The sequence below is a fragment of the Podarcis liolepis genome, assembly GCF_965112155.1.
Source record: "Podarcis liolepis genome assembly, chromosome: 8".
NCBI classification, from domain to species: domain Eukaryota; kingdom Metazoa; phylum Chordata; class Lepidosauria; order Squamata; family Lacertidae; genus Podarcis; species Podarcis liolepis.
In genome coordinates this window covers 41,899,115-41,925,280 of record NC_139560.1, presented here as the reverse complement: position 1 = coordinate 41,925,280, position 26,166 = coordinate 41,899,115, and the positions used below count along the sequence as shown (strand labels likewise).

Genomic DNA, 26,166 nt, shown 5'->3' with positions numbered 1-26,166 from the left:
CAGGAAAAAGAGTAGAAAACTACAAAAGTAGATGTCTTAAAAGTCCCACAACTAGTCTTTCCAGACTCATGTCCCATGATCTCCACATATTCTAAGATTTTTATTTTTATTTTTAAATTTGACTGCAAAACACTTTTGTTCTGTCAGTCACTGCCATGTACTTTGCTTGTACTGTAACTTGTATCAACTGTATGAAAAATGTATGAAAAAGAGCCAAACCAGTGAAGTCAATATTTTTGTTTGCTACTTACACAGTGTGCATTATCAAAAGACCCTGGTATACTTTAGATGACTTGAAAATAGCAGCATGCATCTTTTTGTAGGAGATTAATATTTATCCCTTTGTTTATCGCACTGGCACACACTCACACTCTAATGAAATATCTGGAAGTTGCGACATCATTTGTTGGAAAGAGGAACTGACATAATGATGGACAGGAACTCAGAAGACAGCCTCACAGCCCTAGGTTAGAAATTCAGTCCTTTTGCCCATTCTGAGGGGAGGGGGGCGGGTCTTGTGTGAGGGTGAGGAGGATGACAAATCTTTCTTGGAGTACATTTATATGCATGGGCATAAGGAAGTCTCATTAACATAGTAAAAGAGCTGTAGTTTGTAAAGTGCTGGAACCTGGCAGCCCATTTTCTGTTTAATTAATTATTTAATTTATAACTGTAAAGTCATAGCATGAGAAAATGAGCTAGTTTTTTTTTTAAGAAAATAAAAAAGAAAGAAAGAGAAGGAAATGAAAAAGCAAGCAGCATCTTAGGATGTGAATAATATCTGCCGTCTTCTTTGTTACATAATACTGCAGAGCCAAAGAGGAGAGAGAGAGAGAGAGAGACCAGAGCATCCACCAAATGTTGCATGAAGCTCTTAGGAGGGGATTTTGAAAGAAGAGTTTGCATTGTTCAAAAAACCAGTCAAGCAGACTGAGGGTGGAATTCCATCTGTTCAGTTCAGTTCAGTTCAGTGAACTGGGTCACTTTTAATGGTTCACTAAATTATGACTAACTAAAAATTACAGTTAATGTGCTTTAAAAATCTTGAGCTGCATGACAAGATCACCTTATTGCTTGTTCTCTCTTGCCCTTGAGTTTATCACCTTAGAAAAGTGTGTGTGGCGGGGGGTGGGATGGGGAAGATGTAGGTTGAACAGTAAAGAAGATGGGGATTTCCTTGTGTGGTAAGAGCTAGTATTCCAACACCATCTGAGGGAGTCATGAAGTAAACATGTTCCAGTTGCTCTTCTGTCAGAACAACATGCTAACTCTGGTTTGACTTTCGGAGAAATCAATTTCATGTTCCAGCAATATCCTGGTGATATATAAGGTTGGGATTTAATTATATTTCCCTCATGAAGGACTCTTCGTTCTTGCTGTTGATCAGGCTGCACCAAGGCAGGCAAATGAGCTGATGATATTTCTGAAGAAAATTTACTTGTTGGTTAACATAAAAACAGCTGGAGAAGAAACATTAGGATGCCAAGTCAAAGACTGGGCCTTCCTGAGTGAAAACAAGGCCCATAAAGGTGCAGAGATGATGGGAACAGGGAAGGAAGAACAGCTGGTCATGGAACAACCAGAGAGGTCAAGAAACCAAACAGAGATACTCTGGGCAGACACTCATGCCTCGACATTTTCAGGAATGGAGTTTGCAGAGCTGAGGTAATGGTAACAGGCAAGAATGTTCTAAAGCTTATTGCCAAACTAAAAACATATGAGACTTCCTTATACTGAGTCAGACCATTGGTCTGTCCAGCTAAAAGGAAGTAATTCTCCAGGATGTCAACCAAGGCTCTCTCCCTGGCCCTACCTGAAGATGCTGGCATTGTACTCATCTAAAAAATCAAATGTGCAATATGGGAATACTGTTAGATTAGTCTTTATCACCTTAGGCTCAAGTAGCTTCAGCAGCATAAAGGACCTTCTGTTGGTTGAGACTGACACACTGTTTTTGCAACCTCTCCTGTACAGAAATAATCTAGCCACAGTTATCTATGGTTTGGTCACTTCTAGGTTGGGTGCCCTTTACATAGGAGTGCCTTTTAAGGCAGTTTGGAAACTGCAGTTGTCCAGAACACTATGGCCAGAATACCACAACAGACTAACACTACTCCTCTGAAACCTTTGGAGTATGCTTAATTGCCTATGATTCCTAGAAAGATAATACTTCACATTTGGCCATATCAACCAATATTTCAATGCTGAAATATTGACCAGGTACTTCTGTAGAACCTGTGACGTCAACAGTCAAGCCAGCTTCTTCTACTATGGCAGATCCCAAACAAAAAGTGTGGGGCACTTATGGTCAGTTGTTCTGTCCTGACCAAAAGCAATAACCCAGGGGGCAGATACCAGAGTGCCTTAAAACAAAGCAGTCTAGGAAGCAAGCAGGTAAAGCTGGAGTTACAGGACCCTGGAGAACTCCAGGAGAGCAACATTTCCAACTGAGGGCTTATACACACTTCCTCTTCTCCTACTGCTTTCCGTGAATTGGAGCGAACAGCAATTCAGGTTTTCCTGGGGAAAGACCTAAATGAGGCCATTTACGCTTCCCAGACTACCCCCTCTCAGGCCTTGTTTCTTTCCCGGAGAGCTTAGAGCAGTCTCCTGGCCTGGGACCTAGCACTCATTGCCTCTCATGAATTCCCTCCTAGCTCCTTGCCTACCCATTACCAGGTGGGGACCTCAGGCTCAGGGATTGTGGTTTCTGGGGGTTCCTGCTCAGGAGTCTCTTGGTGTACATACTCTTGGCTAGGTTTCATGGCTTGTGTCAGGGCCTCACTTTTACATGGTCTCCTTGGCTATTCCTTCTGTTCTGGCTGTGCTCTCTTCATCTCATGACTCTGAGTTGCTGCCCAGATAGAGGTCGTGACACCAGTTTCATTTTCTCTAGTATCACTGTGCAGCACTGCATATATTGGTTGTTGCAAATATTGTTTTGTGGTGTTTTATATTTGGTTATAGCAGAAACATGAATCCAGGGCTGGGTCTTGCCTTATGACGCTTGAGTGAACTTTTCTCCACACACTGTCCTTTCTAAGAGGCAAACATCTGTAATGCCATTAATATGAATGACAATACATTCAAACTAAAATTCACAAATGCTCTGAACAGCATTTGGGTTAAATGCATTTGGGTTAAATAATATGTGGAGAAGTGGGATATAAATTCTAAAATAAATTCACTGCATGCTGCAAAAGGTCACAAAAATCCATTTGCAGCTTTTGCAAATGTGAAGTTTGTCTTTTGCCATAAAACCAGCCCCCCCCAACAAGTTTTTATTTGGTGAAACATATGTTTGGCCGCGCTCCCATTTTGTGCCTGAAACCCTGGTTCCATATCCATTTGTATGTTCAAATCCAAATTTGTCAATTGTGAATGCATGAAACTTGTCAGATTCTGAATTGGTGCAATTTTTCATTTCAGCACTAATACACATATAATGCTCATCTGCCTCATTGTCTTTTGGCACTTGTTTCCACCGGAGTCTGGCTCAAGAGTGAGGCCTATTCATTGGAAGCCTTCTACAATGTACCATAGACATGTTTTATTAACTGCTTACTGGAAAATATGTTCTGCTATTTTTCAGTGGGGATAACTACTTCGCTGTTTCCATTTAGGGAGTGGAATGATAGAGATTAATGTAATCATATCTAGCAAGTTCTGAGGAGTGTAGTTCCCAATGTTTGGCTTGAACTCATATGTATAATAATATTCTTGTTTCATTCATCCCCATGACTAGAACTAATGTTGCTGCTTTGGTCTCTTTCACTATGGCTTCTGATGAGTGTGTCAATTTTCAGTGCTGTGGTGAGTGATGTGGTACTCAGAATGCGCAAACTTGCTGAGTGGCCACCTGAGTGGCAGAACATTAGAATCTATTTCTATTACTTCTCTTTGACTGTAGCCATCACCTGCCAAATGAAAATGACCGCAACCTATGGCAGCTCAGTTGTCTCAGGATGCATTTACTCTGCATCCAGTATGCTTCCACTGGTGGTTAGTGAAGTCATGTACACACAACCTTAGCCACAATCCATTTCTATCCTGTAGCTTCTTGAGAAATACTGCATTTTGATGCATTTTCCCCAAACCAGATTTGATCCAATTTGAAAACAAACCACATGAAGACATTCATTCCCCTCTTTGCTCACTGGTGTGGACAGACAGTGGCCAAACAGAAAACATATCCAACCTTACTAATGTGTAAAATGACCTGTAAATGTGATTGAAATGCAGGGGGTGGGGTGGATAACCCCCAATTCATTTTAAGCTGGTAATGTGAACACACCCTTAGTCGTAAAGACCTTTCATGTATTCCCATCACTTATAGTCCAGCACCTCCTGATGGGACTGCTTTGAATAACACAATCCCGGGGTCGGTAAAAAATTTTAGCCGCTGGCTGGTCCAGTGTCCCTCAGACCTTGTGGCAGGCCGGAGAAGTGGCACTGGGGGGGGGAGCTGGAAGAAGAGGCATGGGGGGCAGGTAGTCCTCCTCCCCACCCCCCAGCCCCAATTGCTGTGCTTACCTTCCCTGGGGCTGTTGCCACCACCACCACCGCTGCTCTCTGGCCCACCGGAGAACCAGGGCGGTGGCGGTGGAGAGAAGATGAGTGGCACAAAAGGGCTGGCTCCAAAGAGAGGCTGCTTAAAATGGCACTCAGCCAGCTCAGCCCAGCCCCCTTCCTCCTCTAGGCAGGGCGGGGAGAAGCCAGGAGGGAGGGAGGGAGGAGGCGTTGCCGCAGTGTGTGTGAGGGAGAGGGTGGGAAATAGAATGGTGCAGGGGAAAAAGTGGCGCAGCCCGAACGAACAGAATCTTCACCCTCATCCACAGACAGTCTCCAGATGTTGCTGGACCACAGTGCCCATTATCCCTGAGTCTTGGCCATACTGGCTGAAGCTGATGGGAGCTGGAGTCCAACAACAATGTGTTCTACCATTGACCCATGAAATCTCACAGTATTTAATAGAACCACACTTAAATGCAGGTATTTAATAGAACCACACTTAAATGCAGGTATTGTCTTCCCTTAAATACAAAGGAATCTGACCAGATAAATGTCTGGCAGACTAGGAGGGTTGAATATTATTATTTGTAAAGGTTTTTGTCATACTTTACCCTAGAACTGCTCTACCATGACCCCACCATGCCAGGCCCTGCTGTCAAACAACTGAGCAGCTTGTGCAAGTCACCATCCATTCTTGGTGCAGTATTTTGCACCTGCAAATTCTTGTGACCCATAACATTCAAAAACAGATGCTAAACTTCTCACATTACAGTACAAACTACATACATGCTGTTGTACTAGGCAAAGAGGTACTCACCACCAATGACCACGGCAAGGTATGCTGCTCTGTTTAGAATCATGAAACCCACGTGTATATATTAATATGACATTTGGAAATTCAGGATAGTTGCCATTCTTATTGGGATGACTTTGTTCCAGCACTCAATATGATACTGTCTCACTCTATGATCATGATCATGAGAAGGTGGGGGTGAGCTGGGGATGACAGGGTTTTTGCTGTCCTTTGAATCCAATGCTGGGGGGGAGCCAGAACCTCATAGGCTGTGAATGCTCTGCAATCTGTCCATCTAGGTGCAGGTTGTATATATGAGTAAATAAAAGCATATAACATAAAGACACTACCATCTTCACTATGCCTCATTGTCCCAAAAGACCACAGATCATGGGAAGTGCACCTTCAACCCCCAAAATCTTGCACCACTTGTAGAGATTGGGGTGGCATGTAACAGTATGTTTTTATGAGTATTTATTTTATTTATTGCTAGATAGTATGGATTTGCTTTGGGAAACCAAAGTGGGATATCAATTTTTAAATACAGGATTTTATTTTTTAAAAAGAAACACCTTTCACAGGTTATTGGTATGTGATTAGTCCAAGGTCAAACTATTTAGTGACCTGAAATCTCCATTCTCTTGCTTAGGTGGGGTGTGTGCATTTACTTACATCCTGGCAAAAAGGATTTGTACCAACCCAGGTTAAACTAGAGAGCAGAGGTCCCTGTTCTACTCACAGATCATTAAATTGCCCCATATGAAAACACATCACATTATCAAACAGATTATCAAATAGATAATCAAATTATCCCATATGAAACACTGATCATTGCTATTTTCATTTTACAGCTTCATATTTCCTTTGCAAATGTCTTCTAGGTCTTATGGGGAAAGAAAAGTTAGGATTCTGTTTAAGAAGTATAGATAACAAACCTTTGGTTCCCTACATTTAATCAGGCTACTGTTGTGGCTTAGTCAGCCAGAGAACCAGATAAAAAGAGCCAGTTAACATGCTAAAGGTCAGAATTTCAGATGCGCTGCCACAAATGCATTACAACCAACTATTAATAATGCTTTCTTTTTTATGGGGTCTGGTCATGTCCAAGGGAATGCCAGGTACATTTTTCTTAATGTATAAGCACAAGTTACACATAACAACCTAACAACACAATACTGCCTCTTTAATGCTAATCTATTCCTTGCAATCTACTAGATACATGTAGAATCATTGGTGTGTATCAAGAGAGCAAAATCAGATTCTGAAAATATCTGAAAGGATGCACTAGAGTGTACATAATAATGTATTTTAATCTGTCAGGCCTTAAAATTAATCATGAATTCCCACAGAGATTTTAATAATTTTGAGACGATGTGGCGTGTGTGTGTGTGTGCACGCATTTTCCCCCATCTAGTGATATTCTTGGACAGAGTTCTTCAAATGCAGTATGTAAAAGGGTGGGGAAGGGGAGAAAAAGGGGGCATTATTAAGTTACACAGGATACATTTATGAGCACGAATGTTTAATTGGCTGTTTTATTCCTTCTCTTCGACCTAATGGTCTATCCAAAAGGTATCTCAGACACAAAGCCAATCAGGTGATAAGGTTGGCACCCAGCATGAACCATAAGCAATACTGTATATATGAAGGAGAACAGTTCTTCTCTTGAAAATGAATGTGGAGAGGATCTGAACATCTGCAAATCATAAGACTAAAGCACAACCCAGATTAGATTAGATTTGTCATATGGTCCAACCCTTTGAAGTGCTGCATTGCAGGCCAAGTGCTGATGAAAGGGGACAACACATGCTCTGGTGTCTGTTCTAACTGAGGTAATGGGGTCATCAGTGATTTGCCAATAGCAGTGCCCTTGCTCTCCCCACTCCTGGCTCCTAAAGGGCCAACTGGGGCCATTGCAATACTCTGGTAAGGGCAAGGTTTCATCTATTTCTTTGGGTGGCATTTTAAAGGCTTTGTCTTTTTTTGGAGCTGAAGCAAATGGCTTCAAGCTGCAGAAACCAGTATCCAATCCAGAGCTTCCACTGTAGTACCTGCTGCAAATCCATTTGATAAAATACACTCTCATTTTATTTTATTTTTTAAAAAGCAGTGTAATTATCACAAGATAAACACTTCAATGTTGATCCATTGTCTGTTACAATAAGCTACAATAAGCTATTGCCAAAGGTCTATTAAGTGAAGAACCAAAAAAGGAGACATATACAATTTACTGCCCAACATCAAGCTACTGACTCTAGGCCTAATTATGGGCATAATTCAGTTGCTATGCAAGCTGATCATCCTGCACCTCTCTGGCAATGCCTGACAAAATGCACGTAATACATGTGTGATAAGAAGGCTGAAAGACAGAACTAGAAATCCCATTTCATGACCATAAAAGCTCCCTGTATTTTTTTTTAATTAAAGCATATGACTTGTGATCCCCAATTTACACGGATTTTCCTCAGCTATGTATCCCTAACATGCGTTCAAATTGGTAACATCCACGGCAATCAGAGTCAGAACAGTCTGGCCACAGTCTTCGTTTCTACTGCTTTCTTTCCCCTTCCGTCTGTCTCTTTATCTCCTATACGCATTCCTGTTTTGAACTCTGGCACCCTTTTACATAAGCTTGCTACCAATGAATATTTAATTTTAGAACAGGCATAGGATGTATTGAAAGTTTCAGACTATTGTATTAATAGCATTTGAGTTGAGATTTTGTTTTCCAGCCTCAGTGGCTGATGATATTTCTGACGGGAGCACTGAGGTAGGGGTAGAAGGGAACTGAAGTGTGTCTGATACAGCGGTTTCTCTTCTGTATCACAGTTTTATTTTATTTTTTATGAGGCTGTCGCAAATTGATGTCTTCTGATATCCAGTTCAATAAAACATTGTAGAAGTTTCAGTTGTAGATTGGAAATTGAAGGGATAAAGAAAAAAAGGAATGAAGGAATGAATCCATAGTAGAAGTTATCAGTGGGGCATTTCATCTATTCATTATGAAGATACTTTCTGGGGGTGAGAGAGGATGGGTAGCCTCTCTTTAATTAAAGCTGTACCTGGTTTATACAGTCTAGCTTTTATAATCTCATACACACAACCCTATGTTAAAAGCTCATGAAGATCCCATCCCTGAATCTGGAATGTAAGAAATCAAGTAAACATTGGGCAAAATTGGGACTAGAATACACCCTCTAGATTATATTTCAGAGCAAACATATCACTCCTGCACCCCTAGCCATGCTTTTGGACTTCATTTAATAACAAAATCAAACACTGGATTCCCATTTTAAAGTGATGGGTAGACAAGTTACATGACATGTCGTTTTCTTTTTGCTTCCCCACGAAGTACACTTTCTCCCTTGAAATGTCATAGACCATTATGTATTGGTGTGCTCAGAAAAATCACAGACCCCTGAGCAAACATCAGAATAATCCCCTTCCTCAACACATATATAGATTTCAGGTCAGACCTAAACCAGTCTGATAGCTAGGAGATATATGCTGGGACTCCAATATGTACACTGGACTCTGCAAGTTTGTCTCTTTAGTTTCTGGAAGGCTTTGCAGGCACACTGGTGCTGTGCATGTCCTCTTGTATGAAGAGCTCAGGGCACTTCTGTTCTCATGGAACTCATTGCCTGCATTTGAACCATGTGGAGTTTTGGAGTGTATCCAAGGCACAATCACATAACTGAAGAGCAATCACAATGTTGTCTGGCCTCAGTGCCCTTCGGGCTCAGAGGAAGACTCAGGGAAGGGAAGAAGGAATTGCCTAGGCAGGCATCACCCCCTGCTCCAGGACCATTCAAGTCAAAGGGCATTGTTTTGCCTGGTTTTTTTTTTCAGATTCAGAGGGCACACCTTTGATGAAGTTCTCATTGCTCCCATGGCATAGGATCTAGAGGCTACCAAATCAAGCAATGGCCCTTTAAGAAACAGATTGCAGCTCAGAGTGGATGAAGTTAACAGCCGGCTAACCAACTAGTCTTCAGAAGGGTTCAGCATGCTGCTGAGTCAACAGCTGTCTTTGGGTGACTTCCAGTTAGCCCTTGCCACAGTGACCTTTCCTGGGTCCTGACAGACCTTCCCTTCCCTTGCTGGTTGTGATCCATCATAGCCTACTTGACCACTGGACTTCATTCTTCTTTTCTGGACTTGAACCTGCCAGCCTACTTGACCACTGGACTTCACTCTTCTTTTCTGGACTTGAACCTGCCAGCCTACTTGACCACTGGACTTCATCTTTTCTGGACTTGATCCTGCCATTCCAGTAAGTGCCACTTCTTTAGCCTGGCTGCCCCTGGGAACCTTGAGCCAAGTTAGAACAGGACAAGGATAATCCATTCTCTGTAACCCTATATTCTTCCATAAGCACTGTGTGATGCCAGCTCCATCACTAATCTGACATTGCCTGGGCAGAGAGAAAAATGCCACTGTGGTAGTTACTTTGCTTGCACGTTATTTTATTTTTCCAGAAATTAACTGAAGTGTGTCTGACACACTATGCACTACATTGCATATTGACGTATAAAGTATGGGAAGTATTGTGAATATGAGGACAACATTAATATTTTAATTAAGCAGCCACCACTGTGGAGGGAAAGACTGTGTCTCATGTAGCACACAGTGGTAACTGTAGCATACTTGTAGTATATTTATAATGAAACAAAATATAATTGCTATGTAATTACAGTTTAAGACCAAAACAATTTCTTAATCAGCAATTATGAAAATAATGTTGAATTATTTTCATTAATAAATGTTTTGCAATTAACACTGTTTTGAAATTAATGTAGTATTTACAGCATTGCTAAGACTTGGTTACTTCAATTAAAGACCAATTTAATCAATGCTGGGCTGTCAAAATACCCTCTCTGTTTAAGTGCCCACGCACAGGCAAGTAAGTCTGCCAATTATATTAGAGCCTTGGTTGTTCATTACCAAAATCAAATATCCATCCATGACAGAATGAATGTTTTTGTATCCTTCATTATCTCCATTTTTCTATTATCCTGTGCCTAGCAAAGAGGAAGGTAATAAGAAGATAAGGAAATCAATATAAGAAATGTGGATGAAAATGTGATGCTGGGATCAGCCACGGATGCTCTACCTGAACCACTGGTTAAACCTCTATCACAGGTGGATATTTAAGGAGAGAAAATAGAATTCACTTAGCAAAAGGGAATATTAACTTTCTTTATCAACTAACTAATAGCTAGATATCCTTGAGAAGCATGAGTCTTCTAGATTTTTTTGCTCAGAGGCTTTGAGACCACTGAGATGTGCAACCAGGTGGTGTCATTCAAAAATCTAAGGGGAACATGATGTAGTGCTTCAAATGGACCTAGATGGCTTAAGGACCTTTGGAATTCTGGAGCTAATCCCTCTTCTGTACTTGACTTTCTGTCAACTATATAATAACATGTGGCAGCAAAAGTGGTCATGACCCTACTGAAAACGCAGACCCAATATGGCATCAGAAGTCAGGATCAAAGAATGGTTGAGTATGCTTAAAATTTTTATCTTGTATTTTTATTATGTGCACTGCCCTGAGATCTATAGATGAAGGGGATATACAAATTTAATAAATAATAATAGTAATAATAAAGTGCTATTGCAGCCCTTTGGTGTGTGTTCACACTACTCCTCCCTTTTTACTGATGCTTCTTTTGAAAGATCTTATTCATTTACTTATTCATATTTCTTATTTTTATCTTTAAAAATTATACACCAATTTCATTTGGAATTCTCAAAGCAGATCATAATATACATAAAGCTTTAAGATAATCAAATAACAACAGTTAAAATATCCAGATTGCCATATAATTTCAGTAGCTGCTATAGCAGTCAGATCAAAACAAAAACATAAACATACTCAATGTCAACAGTCAGGAAACTAGCAGGGTAAAGAGATTTTTTTTTAAAAAAAAACAACTGCCCAGAATAGCAACCCATCATTGATGCTCACCCGGTTTCCATAGGAAGTTCATGCCACAAAATAGGTGCCATAACAAAGATCCTCCTTTGAATCCTGGCCAACGCAACCTCAATAGACTGTAGTACAGTTAGGAGGGCTCCACTCAGCAACCTAGGTGGACTATATGGAAAATATTTTGTTCTCTTTTTCATTCAGCCTCTTCTCTGAACTGAGCAAATATATCAGTGTGTGCACTTCGAACCAGTGATGTCATAAACACAGAGTTAGAACTAAATAATGCTTTGCATTTTGATGACCATGACTCCCCTGTGTCTCTCAATCTCATGCATATTTCTGCATGTTTTCTCCAGCCACTCCTCCATTTCTCTGTCCCCCACTGTATTCTGCACCTTCCCACTGCAATGAATTCTCCATTGATGCGGTATACATTTGTCTGTCTCCTTCCTCCAATCTGGCTTCTCTATGGCAATGGCAGCAAAGATAAATATCTTTGGTGAGGCAGAAAGGAAAATGAAGTTCAAGTGGATGGGACAGAGGTACAGAACAAGCCCTGGCTAATGTATGTGTTGAAGCATGAAGACTCTGAAGTAGTGTGCGATCTCAAGAGGAACTAACTGCCTTAAAGATGTTTATCCTCTGTGTCCCTGGTATGGTGTTTTTCTCAAAGGTTTGTGCTTTGAGAAGAATCCCAATGTCCCACTGCAAAAAGCAGCAGCAGCAGCAGCAGCATGCAAGGTGATCAAAGAGCGTGTTTACTCCTAAGTAAAATCCACAGAGTTCAATGGGATTTAATTCCTTAATACATTTGCTTACATTTCTAGCCTTTGAATAGGTAGTTAATCTACGCCACTCCCTTGCAGTTTTCTTTGCTAATGAGGGAATGATAGTGCAGTCCAATGGAAATGCTAAGAAAAAGGAAAATAAAATGTCATGCAGCACAAATAGTAGAATTAGGGTTATCGCCAGCTGCTCAGAAAAGACATGCCTATTCATTTCAGTGAGTCTGCTCTGACTAAAAGTGGATACAACCTTAGTGTGGATTTGGACATTACCTTTTATGGATATCTGTGCAAAAAGGAAAGAAAAAGAAAGGGGGCAGGGGGGCAGGGGGCAAGAGAAACTTACAAATTCTACTTATGGCGCAATCTGAAGCATATGTTCCAATATACAGAGATGACTGCAGATAAAATCCATGCTTCTGATTCACACTTTACATTTCAGCAGACAGACAGAGATGTATTGGATATTATAACCAATTTTTATAGCTACCCATACCTGCAAAGGAAACAAATATTTGTTGGCTATAAATGTAGTTGACCTGGCATTTATTGCTTGCATTCTCTAGTTGGCAGCTCCACCAAAATGCAAATCTAGAGAGTACACTTTGGAACAAAAGACTTTCTAAGAAGTACGACTGGAAAAGATCTGCGAGCAGCTGAGCAGAATCGAAACCGAGCCATAACTCTTGAATGCTGCACATATACCTTCTTTTTTTTAAAGACCCAATCCAGTGCTATATTATACAGGTAGGTAGGGCATTAATGGGGCACAGAGAGCACAGATGTGACTATTTGGTGGAGAGGTGCACATCTGTCCGTCTCTGTGGCAGCCAAACACTTGTTGGCAAAGGCAGGGGAATCTCCCAAAGCTTTAAGGGAAATGCAAGTAAAAAAAGAAAAAGAACAAATTATCCTCTTTTCAGTCCATCTTTACTTAGCTTTATCCCGCAGTGTGTTAATTAGATGAGCAGATGTATAAGTTAGGAAGATTTCCAGATTAATTGTCAGGAAAGTGAAATGCTCAGCACAGGCTCCACTAAGCAGGGTTCTAGTCTCTTGTCATGTTGCCACCAGCAGCACCAAACAAGCAGACAGGGCATCTGCAGCTTCTCCTCTATTTTGCCAAGGCCATCTTCTTGGCTCCTCTTTCCAGCAAAGGATGCTCCATGACGGGGCTGCTCTTTAGTAGCAGAAAGAGGCCCAGAGCACCCCCCACCCCTGCCAAATAATACCACCCCTCTCCGGGATGCTGATAAAAAGATCCAAGCTGTTCATCTATTCTCTGTAACTTGGCAAAGGCCTGGACATATTCGTGTGCATTGTTTGGTGTAGTAATGAATTCCAGGACTTTACAGAAATCAACACTCATTTTTTGCATGTTATACAAGATTAACAGAGAATTAGGGAGCTTCTCAGCACATTGTAAACTGGGGCTGGCTAGAAGTTTTTTTAGTACGATCTAATGCCTCAGGTTGGTCTCCCAGGGAAGTTCATTCAAAATTATGTCCCATATCAAGTAGGAAGGAGCAGGGCCCTCCAGCTTCTAACATGAAACCAGGAGCACTGGGGTGCATTATTCCCTGGATGGGAATAAGGGAATAATAATAATAATAATAATAAATAATAATAATAATAATAATAATAATAATAATAATAATAATTTATTATTTATACCCCGCCCATCTGGGCGGCTTCCCCCGCCCACTCTGGGCGGCTTCCAACTGAATATTAAAAACAGTACAGCTTCAAACATTAAAAACTTCCCTAAAGAGGGCTGCCTTCAGATGACTTTTATTGCTTTGACATCTGCTGGGAGGGCGTTCCACAGGGCAGGCGCCACTACCGAGAAGGCCCGCTGCCTGGTTCCCTGTAACCTTACTTCTTGCAATGAGGGAACCGCCAGAAGGCCCTCGGTGCTGGATCTCAATGTCCGGGCTGAACGATGGGGATGGAGACGCTTCTTCAGGTATACTGGACCGAGGCCATTTAGGGCTTTAAAGGTCAGCACCAACACTTTGAATTGTGCTCGGAAACGTACTGGGAGCCAATGCAGATCTCTCAGAACCGGTGTTATGTGGTCCCGGCGGCCACTCCCAGTCACCAGTCTAGCTGCCGCATTCTGGATTAATTGCAGTTTCCGGGTCACCTTCAAAGGTAGCCACACGTAGAGCCCATTGCGGTAGTCCAAGTGGGAGATAATCAGAGCATGCACCACTCTGGCAAGACAGTCTGCGGGCAGGTAGGGTCTTAGCCTGCGTACCAGGTGGAGCTGGTAGACAGCTGCCCTGGACACAGAATTAACCTGTGCCTCCATGGACAGCTATGAGTCCAAAATGACTCCCAGGCTGTGCACCTGTTCCTTCAGGGGCACAGCTACCCCATTCAGGACCAGGGAATCCCCCACACCCGCCCGCCCCCTGTCCCCCAAAAACAGTACTTCTGTCTTGTCAGGATTCAACCTCAATCTGAATGATTTGGTGGATGATAATAGATTAGTTGGACTGGTAGGTTAGGGAGCAACACGGGTCCTATTCACCAAGCATGGGGTGGGGGGCAGGCATGCCCTCATGCCTGGTCCCCAACATTCCTGGGTGCACAGGTTCCTCATCAGATTTTGACATGTTTAGTACAAGGTCTAAAGAATATTTCTAAAGGCATTCATCTGAAAAGTCTTCAGGGTTCCTCATCACAGGGAGGCTTCAAAGTGTGCCCAGCTGAATTCATTCAGAAACCCACTCCAGACCTTCACATGAAATGTACTGTACAAAGATTAAAAGAAGAGTCCATGCTCCTGAGGACATTAGCAGCATTCCTGTACACAGGAAAAGATTCTGTAAAAGCTAATGGGAGAGCAAAAATATATTCACAATTTCCATCTTATGAATTACTGCCCTGTAACATCCCAGAGCATAACAAAACATGCTGAATCCTTTAAGTAAATGGTAAGAGGTTTCTTTTTTTTGGAGATTTCTCTCTCTCTCTGTTTATGAATTTGTTGTATTGGTTTTTCATGTACCCTGCCCTGGCTTTGTTCATTTGATGAAAAGCAGGTGAATATAATATAACTGATATAAATATAATATAAATAAATAAGTTTTAATATAAATAAATAAGTTGCAAAACCATTTTTTTTCCTAATCAGAATCTTATATTCATTTCAACAGATCTGTGGTTGCCATCACACGATAATATGTGCAAATGATTAAAAACAATTTATGATATTGTAACAACAGAGGCATTTCACACAAAAGCATGTTGCGGTTTGCCAAAATTCTTCTTGTTAGGAATCAATTAAAACCAGAGCGGAGATTGATGCATATTTAGGTCTTGGAATCAGAAGTTTCAGTTCCTCATCAAGTGTGGAGTTTGGTGTACATCTCCAGATGGCCCATACAAATGCTCTGCCGTACATCACTCACTCTTTGAATGTCAAGCATCTCTGGGATTAAATACATCACCAGTTAGCATCTTATAACAGTGCTAGAGCAATGGCGCCTCATCATTTTACGCATTTACTCTTTGAAAATAATTACACTCCTCCTGTGTAAGAATGGGAAGTAAGTTGTGGTTGTTCAAACAACTTACCAGTATTCACCATCCAAGCCACACAGCTCTTGGGGATCTTCCCATGTTGCCTGCCACCCTCAGCACTATTATGGAACTTAACTGGAAATGGCATGCCTAGTTTTCATACTGCAGGCATTATTCAAAGTATTTTTGTATTAGTATAGTATGATCTGTATATATTGATATAGGCCATGTTGTTCTATTAAGCAAAAAGGATTTCTTACCGCTTTACAACTGGTGGGGGAGAGTGGTCGGTTGTTTTGGATGCTATCTTTGGGTCCCCTCCAAGCCTGTGGTTTTATATCTGTAATATGGGATTTTGTTGAAAGTGAGGCCACTAAGTGGTCAAATGAGTCTCTTTCTTAAGTCCATAGCTATAGCCAGATCTCCTAATGATTTCTTTGCAAGACTAAAGCATATAGGTGACTGGTTGCTGGAGAAACTACCAGCTGGTGATGCTTTCAGATGAGAGCTAAACTGGGCAGGCTTCCCCACACCCCACCACATTGGCTGGAGGTGATATCGGGAAACAATAGAGCTGGGCTAATCCTCTCTTCTGCTGAGAAAACACAGATACTTACGGTAGGTAGCTTGTTCTCTGTGCTAAATCCAAAGCTATGGCTCAGTGGGTGGGGGAATGGGCCTTAGAAACCTAATTGGGGAACAAGATCTGTTGGAGAGTTGGTGCTGCAGGTCTATTCCTCTTACGTTCAGCTTAAACCATGTATCACAAACATATCACCCTCTCAAATGGTCATCATTCTAAGGAAAACCATGCCAAGGTGTGTGCTGGCAAACACGAATTCTCTCACTGCTTATGAGGAGTTTTGAAAAGAAAAACCACAAATTGCTGCAGAAGTGTGGAGATCTGAATTTAAGACTGGAAAAATGAGAAACTGAGAGGACTGAAATTGACAAATCCTTCCAACCCTCCTTGGAGAGCCACTGCCAGACAATATAAATCACAGTCTGATTTGGTAAACAGCAGCTTCTTATGTCCCTTCTTAAAACAGAAGCCAGATTCTTTTTATTTTTTAAAAAAAACAAGACATCAAAAAGATTGGAATGCTACTTTATTCCTTATTATTGGAAACACCATTGATTAATCAATTTCCATTCAACATTCACCTCCATTTTAAAAACAACATGAAAAGGATTATCATACAAGCACAATTATGTGGAAGTGCCACTTGCCCCTCGTCACAATTGATGCAAGACATAATGCTCACATTAAGCAATCCTAGCAATAAAAACACTGACAGAATAAAAAAGGAGAAAATAAAAGCGCAGCACTTAACCTACTGTTTTCTTCTGTTTTCAGCACTTGCTAGTGAGCTCTGCTACTTCAGTATATTGCAGAAATTTACATAATCTATGATCTGAATGGATACATATACTGCTGTCAGAGGAGAATTGATCTCCATGCCAAGATTTGACAAAGTTAATCTTTTACTACATCTTCTGTCCTTATTCTCCTTTGATATGTTGTCTTATAGATTAAACTAGAATGCAATGTATATGCTCTCTAGTCCTAGGACATAGGTTTTAGCTACTGTGATGCAGTAGGTCTGAGTATGGTCAGTGCCTGAATGGGACACCAACTGGAAACCATATGTAGACCACCTTGAATTCCCATGGTGAAAAACTGGTAGGATATAAAGTGTAAAGGTAAAGGGACCCCTGACAGTTAAGTCCAGTCGAGAACAACTCTGGGGTTGTGGCGCTCATCTCACTTTACTGGCCAAGGGAGCCGACGTTTGTCCACAGACAGTTTTTCCGGGTCATGTGGCCAGCATGACTAAGCCGCTTCTGGCAAAACCAGAGAAGCGCATGGAAACGGCGTATACCTTCCCGCTGGAGCGGTACCTATTTATCTACTTGCACTTTGACGTGCTTTTGAACTGCTAGGTTGGCAGGAGCAGGGACCGAGCAATGGGAGCTCACCCCGTTGCGGGGATTCGAACCGCCGACCTTCCAATCGGCAAGCCCTAGGCTCAGTAGTTTAGACCCCAGCGCCACCCACGTCCCTCATATAAAATGTACTAAATAATATTTGTTTAAAAATTCCTCTAGGGCAAAGTGATGCAGGTGGGGTGGGAACCTGTAGCCCTTCAGGTGTTGGACTCAAACTCCCATAATCCCTGACCATTGGCCATGCATTGAGACTGATAGGAGTTGGAGTCAGCAGCTTCTGGAGGGCCATGGTTGCTGTTATGCTGTTGTGAGGGATTCTATTTGGGGGGTTGAATAATAGTGAGACTAGATAAGCCAGTCTAAGTTGCACTTTCAGCTGAATTTGGGGAAGCCAATTGAAAAATCCATTATGTTGAGCTATTTCAATTGCTTTTGTTTGATTTGTTCATTGCAAACAGCTGAAAGTATGTAAATTTAGATAATAAACCTGATTTCCAATGGGGGTTGAGTAATTTCGATTGCAACTGTATATCAATTGGCAGAACTGCACTGAGTTAAAGAAAAGGATGTGAAGTTGAGGACCTGACTGTGCTTTGTCAAAATCTAAAGGAAACAGAACATGTCAGTTAGACACATGACATGGGAATTTTCAGTTGAAAAAGGCTCGTAGAGCAAAATTCTTGCATTTTGTAATTAATTTTCCCCCCAAGTACGGTAGTTTCCAAATCAATGTTGGTAGGAAAATATAAGGAAAATGCAGATTTTGCATACTCCTACTTGTGTGGCCTGTAATGATGATAACATTTGATTCACATGTTTTGTTAGAGTCCGAACATGATGAGGAATCAGTGCCAAATGTAACCACTTTATGTAAGCTTCCATGACCTATAGTCTGTGTATAAGGCACACTCCAGAAAACAATAGCTGCAACTAATATATTTGGCTATGTATTTAAGTTCTAGGGATGTCTATGAGATTCTCCCACATTCATAGTTCATAGAGTTTTTGAGACAAATATTTATTATGAAACAGATCATTAGTGATTTCAATGAGATGTACAGCTGGATCATATACACATTTGTTCAGAATTGTTCCCATTGAGTTGAGTGGAGCTTACAGCCCCAAACTATGCATACCTACTTGAAAGTAAGTTACATTGAATTCAATGAGGCTTAGTCACAAATAATGATTGTTAGATTACACTCCTGTTATGTGGGATTGTCAATCTGTCTACAGGAGAGAGAAAAGATCTGTTTTCTGTGAGAGAAGACACCAGGGACTTTTCATCTAGATCAAAACTTGATGTTTCTTAATTTTATACCTGAAAATAAAATGTACTATGGTACAGTGCATATCAAGGAGACAAAATATATTATTTTTCTCTTCCCCCTACCCCCAGTACAATGCACATTCTATTTCTTGTTTGTGTTTCTTTGGTTGAGCATGCTTTTGGCATTGACATTCATGGACCTGTATGTCCCTTTCAATTTCAGAATGACCAAAGACCATGGCTTTACGAGTGAGAAGAGGACTCAAAACTGGTCATTGAGTTTTGAGGGCTCTCATCTGGGTCACTCATAAGTTTATGTGACCTCTACCAACAATGCATATTTATTGGTCACCAGAGTCACCTGGTTGTGGAGTCAAATATTGGTAGTGGCATCCTAACTATCAGCCAGACAGAGACTCTGCTGATTCTGCCGGTTTGTGCAACTTGAAAATAGTTCTCACAGTAGATGGGGCAAAAATTAACTAACACATGCTTGTTTTGATCCCCTTTTAGTTAATGTATGAAATAAATTCATGGAGAGGATAACATATTCCACTTTGTTTGCCCTGTATATGTTTTAATAAACACATTAGGAGCAAACCTAAATACAGATTAGAGTAATGATTTCATAACCTCATATTGGTAGAACTCATCAGCTTACAAAAATACCGTCACATGAAGGGAAGAATAAAGGAACTATGGTGATTTTCAGATACAGTTGACAAGATACCATTTAGTAAACTTTTATTTTTTTTTAACTAACAGTATTCGGGGATGTTGTATTCAAGACTGCATCTAATAATCTCATCAAAATGCAAAAACAGTGACTGTGTTATAAAACCAATGATCTGTTATATTCTGCAAGAATTTACAAAAGCCTAATGTCATTTACTACACCATGAGAACCATAGTTGGATTAAAAAAAAAGAATTCAAAAACTGATTGCTGCTGACGAAAAAGCAAACTGTTTGCTAATGTAGAGCTTTCAAGGTATGACGTTCTTTGCTTACAAAGAAACACAACGCTGTGTTCAGATGGAAATGACATATTGGTTGGAATGAGCTTTGAAAGAAATTCAGAACCGTATTCATTTCAGTGAATTACTACAATGTAAGGATTTTCTAGTCTGCAGTTAATAAGGAGTACATTATATAGCATGGACCACAGAGAACCCTACAGGCTTTGCGGAGTTCATTCACTTTTAGTATAAAATTATATAGCCACATCTTAGGAATGTGTTTGCTAATGATCACACATAAGAGGCTTGGCATCAAGGTTGGGGAGCTTTAGGCCTAGGGCCAAATGTGGTCCTACAGACCTCTCTACCCACCTCCCAATACTCTCTCAGGCCACACCAATCCCTTACTGACTGTGCTCCGTGACATCTTTGAGTGAACTGTGTCCCTGAGCTGTGACAATGCCTCTTGCTGGCCTGGATTCATCCTTACTCTCAGTGAAAGCTCTTTCGTTGCCACAGTTGCTCTGTAATGAGTAAACTTTGGCCCTCCAGATGTTGCTGAACTACAACTCTCATCAGGTCCACCAAGAATAGACAGTGACCAGGGATGCTGGGAGTCATAGATTAACATCATCTGGAGGGCCAAAGGTTCCTTACACCTGATGTAGGTGTTTTCATGATAACGTCTTTCAAACCATGTCAAAACAGTCTGAGCTATAATTTACCGTACTCCGAGATTAGAAGCTGTTCAGGGAAGGCTTCCTCTACACACCAGTGTGTTGGTAGTAAAGCAGTACGGTAAAGCTAGGGCCTTGTCATAACACACACACACCACTGAATGGTCACGGTCTGGGTCAGCTTGACCCACACTTCAAGTAGGTAATTGTACAAGCTCTCAGAGTTCATTTCTTTGTCGTTTATTTTTATACTCATAAGCAGCAAATGTTTGCTCCCCAAGAGCTACTGCAGTTTGACACACAGAATCTACAGTGGAAACAGAAAGTCTTGGATGAATTCCTGAAACTGGCAATGGAGTCAGGCAGGCACATTTGTCTGGGAAGGTAATCCAAAAGAGAGGGGACTCTACAGAGGTGTACTATAAGATCAACTCACTCCTGTTTTCACTGTCACAAATGAGGGTTACCTTAAGAAGGGCCTCCTCTGACAATGCTAATTCACATGGCACAACATAATGGAGGGGAGCTTGTATTGACCAGTGGAGCTGTACCAAGTGGTGATTGACCCGGCATACTCAAGTTGTCTCTATTTGGAGACTTTTATATTTAATGTCTGAGGTGAACAAAGACAAAATCTGGTTCATTTTTGGTTCCTCTTCTGGGGGTCTCACCTGGCTGTTTGCTGTTTTGGCTTGTAACTTGGTATGGAAGTAAGACTATGTGTGGGGTCCTGGTTGACCATTTACACTGGGAGATAATCATTTTTAATTCCATTTAACATACTGCTGACTTTACTGCAGGATCTGGGGTGAATTTGGAAGACTACTTGAGAGTGGTTCTAGTGAGTCTTCATGTGGTTTGTTGGTCACATGATGGGGTGATTAGGTGATCCAGTTTGTTATGTACTGAGTTGAATAGGATCCAAACTGCAGCAGTCTGATTGGTCCTAGAACAATAGGATCCAAATTGCAGCAGTCTGATTGGTCCTAGAACAATAGGATTCAGAATGCAGCAGTCTGATTGGTCCAAGAACAATGCAGCAGTATGATTGGTTGGCAGGAACCACCCAATCATGCTCCAGATATAAGTGAATCCACAACCTGATTGGCTTACAGTAGAATTCCAGAATTAACCAATCATGTGCAGCCCATTGTGTAAATAATGTATATAAAGCAGATACTTTGAGGGGACTTTCATTCATTCCTCCTCACCACTATGAGCTGAATAAAGAGCATGAAATAACTTTGCAACTCTGAGTATATTTCACAGTTGCTGCAGTATTGGTGCTTATCCAGTGAACCTAAACCCAGGCAACCGAAGTAAAGATTGTTGCCGGGGCTTAAAGATTTTGAATCCATTTTTGGATCCACGTTTGTGCCTGAGATACCAGGTCCTGGTATTAACCAGATGTGTAACTCTAGGAGCTAGCAATCATCATATCCTCAAGACTTCATAGTATAACACATTTTGTGTAGGACTGCTCTTGATGACTGCCTCAAAACTCCTGGTGTAAACTGTAATATCCAATCTTTTGACAGGGATGAGTTCCTAGGAGTATATAAACCAGTAGTAGAGGGATAACTCCATTTTAAAGAACATTGCTTTGACTAGTACCTTCTCCATTATACTCTCCCACTTCAGTTATTTTTCTTCAAGTAGCATAAACCAATGTTAAGAATTTGTTAGAGTTTTCATATCGATATTACCTTACATTGCCATTATAGAACAGTTTGGGGCTTTGTGGCTAGCTACCATGACAATAGATGCACAGCCTGGAACCAGTTTTAGTTAATTAGAGTCAATCAATCCAAACTTTGCTAACTTACTCATGTGAAACAATAGTATAATGAACCAAAGTCTGCGAGATGCTTGGGAAACACAAATTATTGCACCCTGATAAATTAAATGTGACTATTACAAAACCTCCCTTCTAAATGAATACTCAGAGAGGGAATGTATGGGTGAATAACCATAATTTTAAAAAGAGGAAAAAAATGTAAAAGCAACTAAAATCCCAATTTGCTATTTTCATTTTTCTGCAAAAGAAATAACATGCTCATACTACCTCACATACAAGACAAAATGTGCATAAGATGGTAACTCTTTTGGAAAAGATTATTTTAAAAGACCTTTTCAACTGACCTTGTATACTTAGATTTCCCCAGGTATGAGAGTTTACAAAGAATTTGCTTGTTGTTCATGTGCCTCTTATAAACACAACCTCTTGCAAGTTGTCCTGTGTGACAAAGTTTCATCAAACTCATATCAATATACTGGTCTTGAAGAAGAAAGTGTAAGATGGAGATATCAATCAGCAGCTGGGCTGGAGAAGGTGGAGTAACAAGGTTCTTATGCTACCTGCACATGCCACAATCTTAAGGCCTATCAACATTCCTGAAGATCAGGCTTGAAGGAAAGGAACTTGGAAATGCTAGTAAAAATTAAGACAAGATTCAGGTGGATAAAGCAAACACTATGTAGCAGGAAGTGGCACAAAAGCCACACTCTACTGTAACCGTCATTTCTTTCCAGAATAATCCAAATCTAGCAGGGACTTGTTATTGTTACCAGATGAGCAGCAGGAATGTTCAAAGTACAGTTCTACAGCGGTTCTTGGGCATCATAGGCTACTGGATATTGACTGGGGCCACTTCTCATCCATTCTTCATCTTCATTCAAGCTGGAAACACTTTCTCACTCTTACTGGTTTTATTTATTAATATTCCTCATTTCCTCTCAAAAATCAAGGGAGCATACATGCTCCTCCCTTATTTATGCACACAACCACCCTGTGAGGAATGTTGAGAACAAGATCATCCAGTGAGCTCCATGGGTGAGTGTGGACCTACATCTGGGTCTCTCCCACCATTGTCCAACCACTACAACACACTGACTTTCTGTGTTGGGGACCTTTCAGCGAAAATTCTTCCAGAACACTAATCTCTTTCCCAATCACAAATAGCAGAAAGCAAAGGCTAGGTCACTTTTACCAGTTCTGGGAAACCACAAGGCTAAACTTTAAATTATTATGCAACATTGAATTTAGACAATACAGTTTTAACTGTCTCAGAGTGAACAGTAGCTCTGAAAATCTCTCGGATGGGAACTGATGTGAATCGAGATATTTTCCAGGATATGTCTCTGATGGAATGAGCCTTAATGTGACCTTTCGAGTTAATTCTTTTAAAGAATAAAAAGATATTAAATCAAGTGTTTCAATATGGCTGTTGTAGGCACGATTTAACCTAAAGCTACTCATGAGTAACATTTCATCCTCTGCTTTCCATGCTCCAGAGCCTTCACATTGTTGCTTTTTAAAATCCCACCCCTGTGAACACAATGGACCCAAATTTCCTGGCACCAATTCAACTGCTTGTATTTGAAGTGGGCTACATGGGAATGCATTGTTTCTCTTAACCTATCATACAAGAGCATGAACCAGAAAGTAAGAATAGGAGATGAAAATGTTTTGCATTGTTTCATTTAGGGTCAATAACTTAACTGTAACAAAATAATGAGCAAATGTTCGAGTTCTTCTGGCTAGGCTTTTGCAAAAACAAAGCAGAAGTAAAGAAAAAGATACTGCTTGGCATGATGTTAAAAGGGTGATAGTTTTAAAATGGAGTTGAGGAGGTGTTACATAGATATGCAAAGCAATTCTATGCATGGTTATGCCACAATATAAAATATCGAAGCTTGATCTCGATATTTTCGAGGTAAGAGACTGTATAGGATTGCAGCCTCAATCAGATTGCACTGTAGCAGGTATAAGGAGGATCTCTGGATGCATCAAAGGTTTCTTGGAAAGAGAAGAAACAGTTGTTTTCCCTCTGAAAATATAAAAAACCACTTCTATTTCCAGTCCATAACGCTTCTGCATATTTTTGAACCCATAAAATTATGTTCTGTTTCATTTCTACATTAGTTTGAGGGTGCTAAAAAAAAAAAAAATCCTCTCAAAGGACATGTTGTAAATACATAAATGTGCATTTTGATACTCTTTTTTTTTTTTACTATATCACAATATTTGGAGAAGTACCATATTCAGTAGATAACTAAGGTTGCAGTCCTAACTCTACTTTCCTAGGAGCAAGCCCTACTGAATTTAATAGGACTTAATTCTAATAGGACTTAACTCGAAGCTACTAACGTGAGTTTGACCAAGCTGTGGGAGGCAGTGGAAGACAGGAGTGCCTGGCGTGCTGTGGTCCATGGGGTCACGAAGAGTCGGACATGACTAAACAACAAAACAACAACAACTAATTCTAAGTAGACATAGTTAGATTTGCAGCCTAAGTTCTGATTTGTGCACCAGTCCATGAAATATTGATGAGGTCATTTTGTAGAGGAATTTGTAAAGATCAAATTCTTCAAGCATACCTAGTCAGATTTGACTCCTAAGCGTCACCTTTTTCTTTGCTATGCCTTGGCTTGTTTTTGTTTGTTTGTTTCTTTGCATGTTTGCTTCAACTATGCTTAATGAAGAAGCATTCTCAAAATGTGCTCACTGTTTTATGACATTTTATTTCATCCTGGAAAAGGTATTGTTGAGTTGCAGTGGCCGTGTGTGTGTGTGTGTGTGTGTGTGTGTGTGCGTGTGTGTGAATCTTAATGGAACCCTTGATCCCCTTCTAAACCTGCAATCCTGTATCTATGAGGGTAGACTATATAAAGGGAAGCTTGCTAAACCAGTTCCTTCATCAATGTAATGGTTTTGAATGGTTAGTTAAGTACCACAATTTAGCATATCCAAATAAATTGCTCCATGCCATAGAACAAAAGGGTGGGCCTTTCCCCCTACTTCCCTCACCTAGCGGGTATATAAGAGAACAAGAGCCAGAGTTGGTTGTTGTGTGAGCTGGAGGCTACAGGTGGTAGGCTGGAAGCTGCAGACAGACACACATCTCGTTCTGTGCTGGACTTCAGTGTTTTCCTGGTAACCAAATGGAGAAGCAAGCACTGCTGGGGTGTTAATGCTGCAAACCCTTCCATCCTATGCACAGGTTGTACATGCATGTAATTAAAACATATATCCTTAAGACACCACAGTCCTCTCTGTCCTTCATTCCAAGGAAACTGAACTCTAGGGAAAGTACTTGGAACTCCTGGAGTCTCTAACCACTCAGAGATTGCAGTGGCATATAATAGTATTATGCTACTGTAGTTTTTAGACTTTTTTTTTTAAAAAAGAAAGAAATAATTCAACTACCTTTTTGTTATTTACTGTTAGGTCTTGTCTTTCTGGCTTTATGACCCTATTCCTGATCAGCCACACTACCAGATCATGGCTGCCTTTGGGAGTTGCATCACAAGAAAGGGAATGGATCCCCTTTAAGTATTTTGCAGTGTAAGGACCTTATAAATGTATGTCCTCACTTGGGATCTCCACCAAACCTGCACCTAGTTTATTTTATTTCACTGATGCTGATGAATTAAACAAATACTTTGCACCTCCTTGGTGCCTAATTTATATGCTAATTTACAATCTGCACACCAGGAACTGAGCCAGAGACCATTTGTCTGTGTCCCCCGCCCAAACGCATGCACAAATGCTGTGATGAAAGTGCAGTTGCAAAGAAAACATGGGATGGCCCCCTGAGCATGTGCATGCATTCCCAACTCCCCAACCTTTGGTTAAAATTGCTCACCTTTACTCCAAAATAGACAGACATGGTTGTGGTTACTCAGTGGCTTCACAACTGCACTCCAAATATATGGAGAGGCAAACTTCACTTCTACTGTTATTACATGT

The 26,166-nt window shown here is 40.8% G+C and overlaps 1 long non-coding RNA gene across 1 annotated transcript in view; it reads left to right on the top strand.

Moving 5' to 3' along the window:
- The first annotated feature begins 9,477 nt into the window (after positions 1-9,477).
- LOC310713530 overlaps positions 9,478-26,166 on the top strand; it is a 19,223-nt gene continuing 2,534 nt past the window's right edge. Inside the window, exon 1 of the long non-coding RNA XR_014529310.1 lies at positions 9,478-9,581. This is a non-coding gene — a long non-coding RNA (uncharacterized lncRNA). The remainder of the gene's footprint in view (positions 9,582-26,166) is intronic.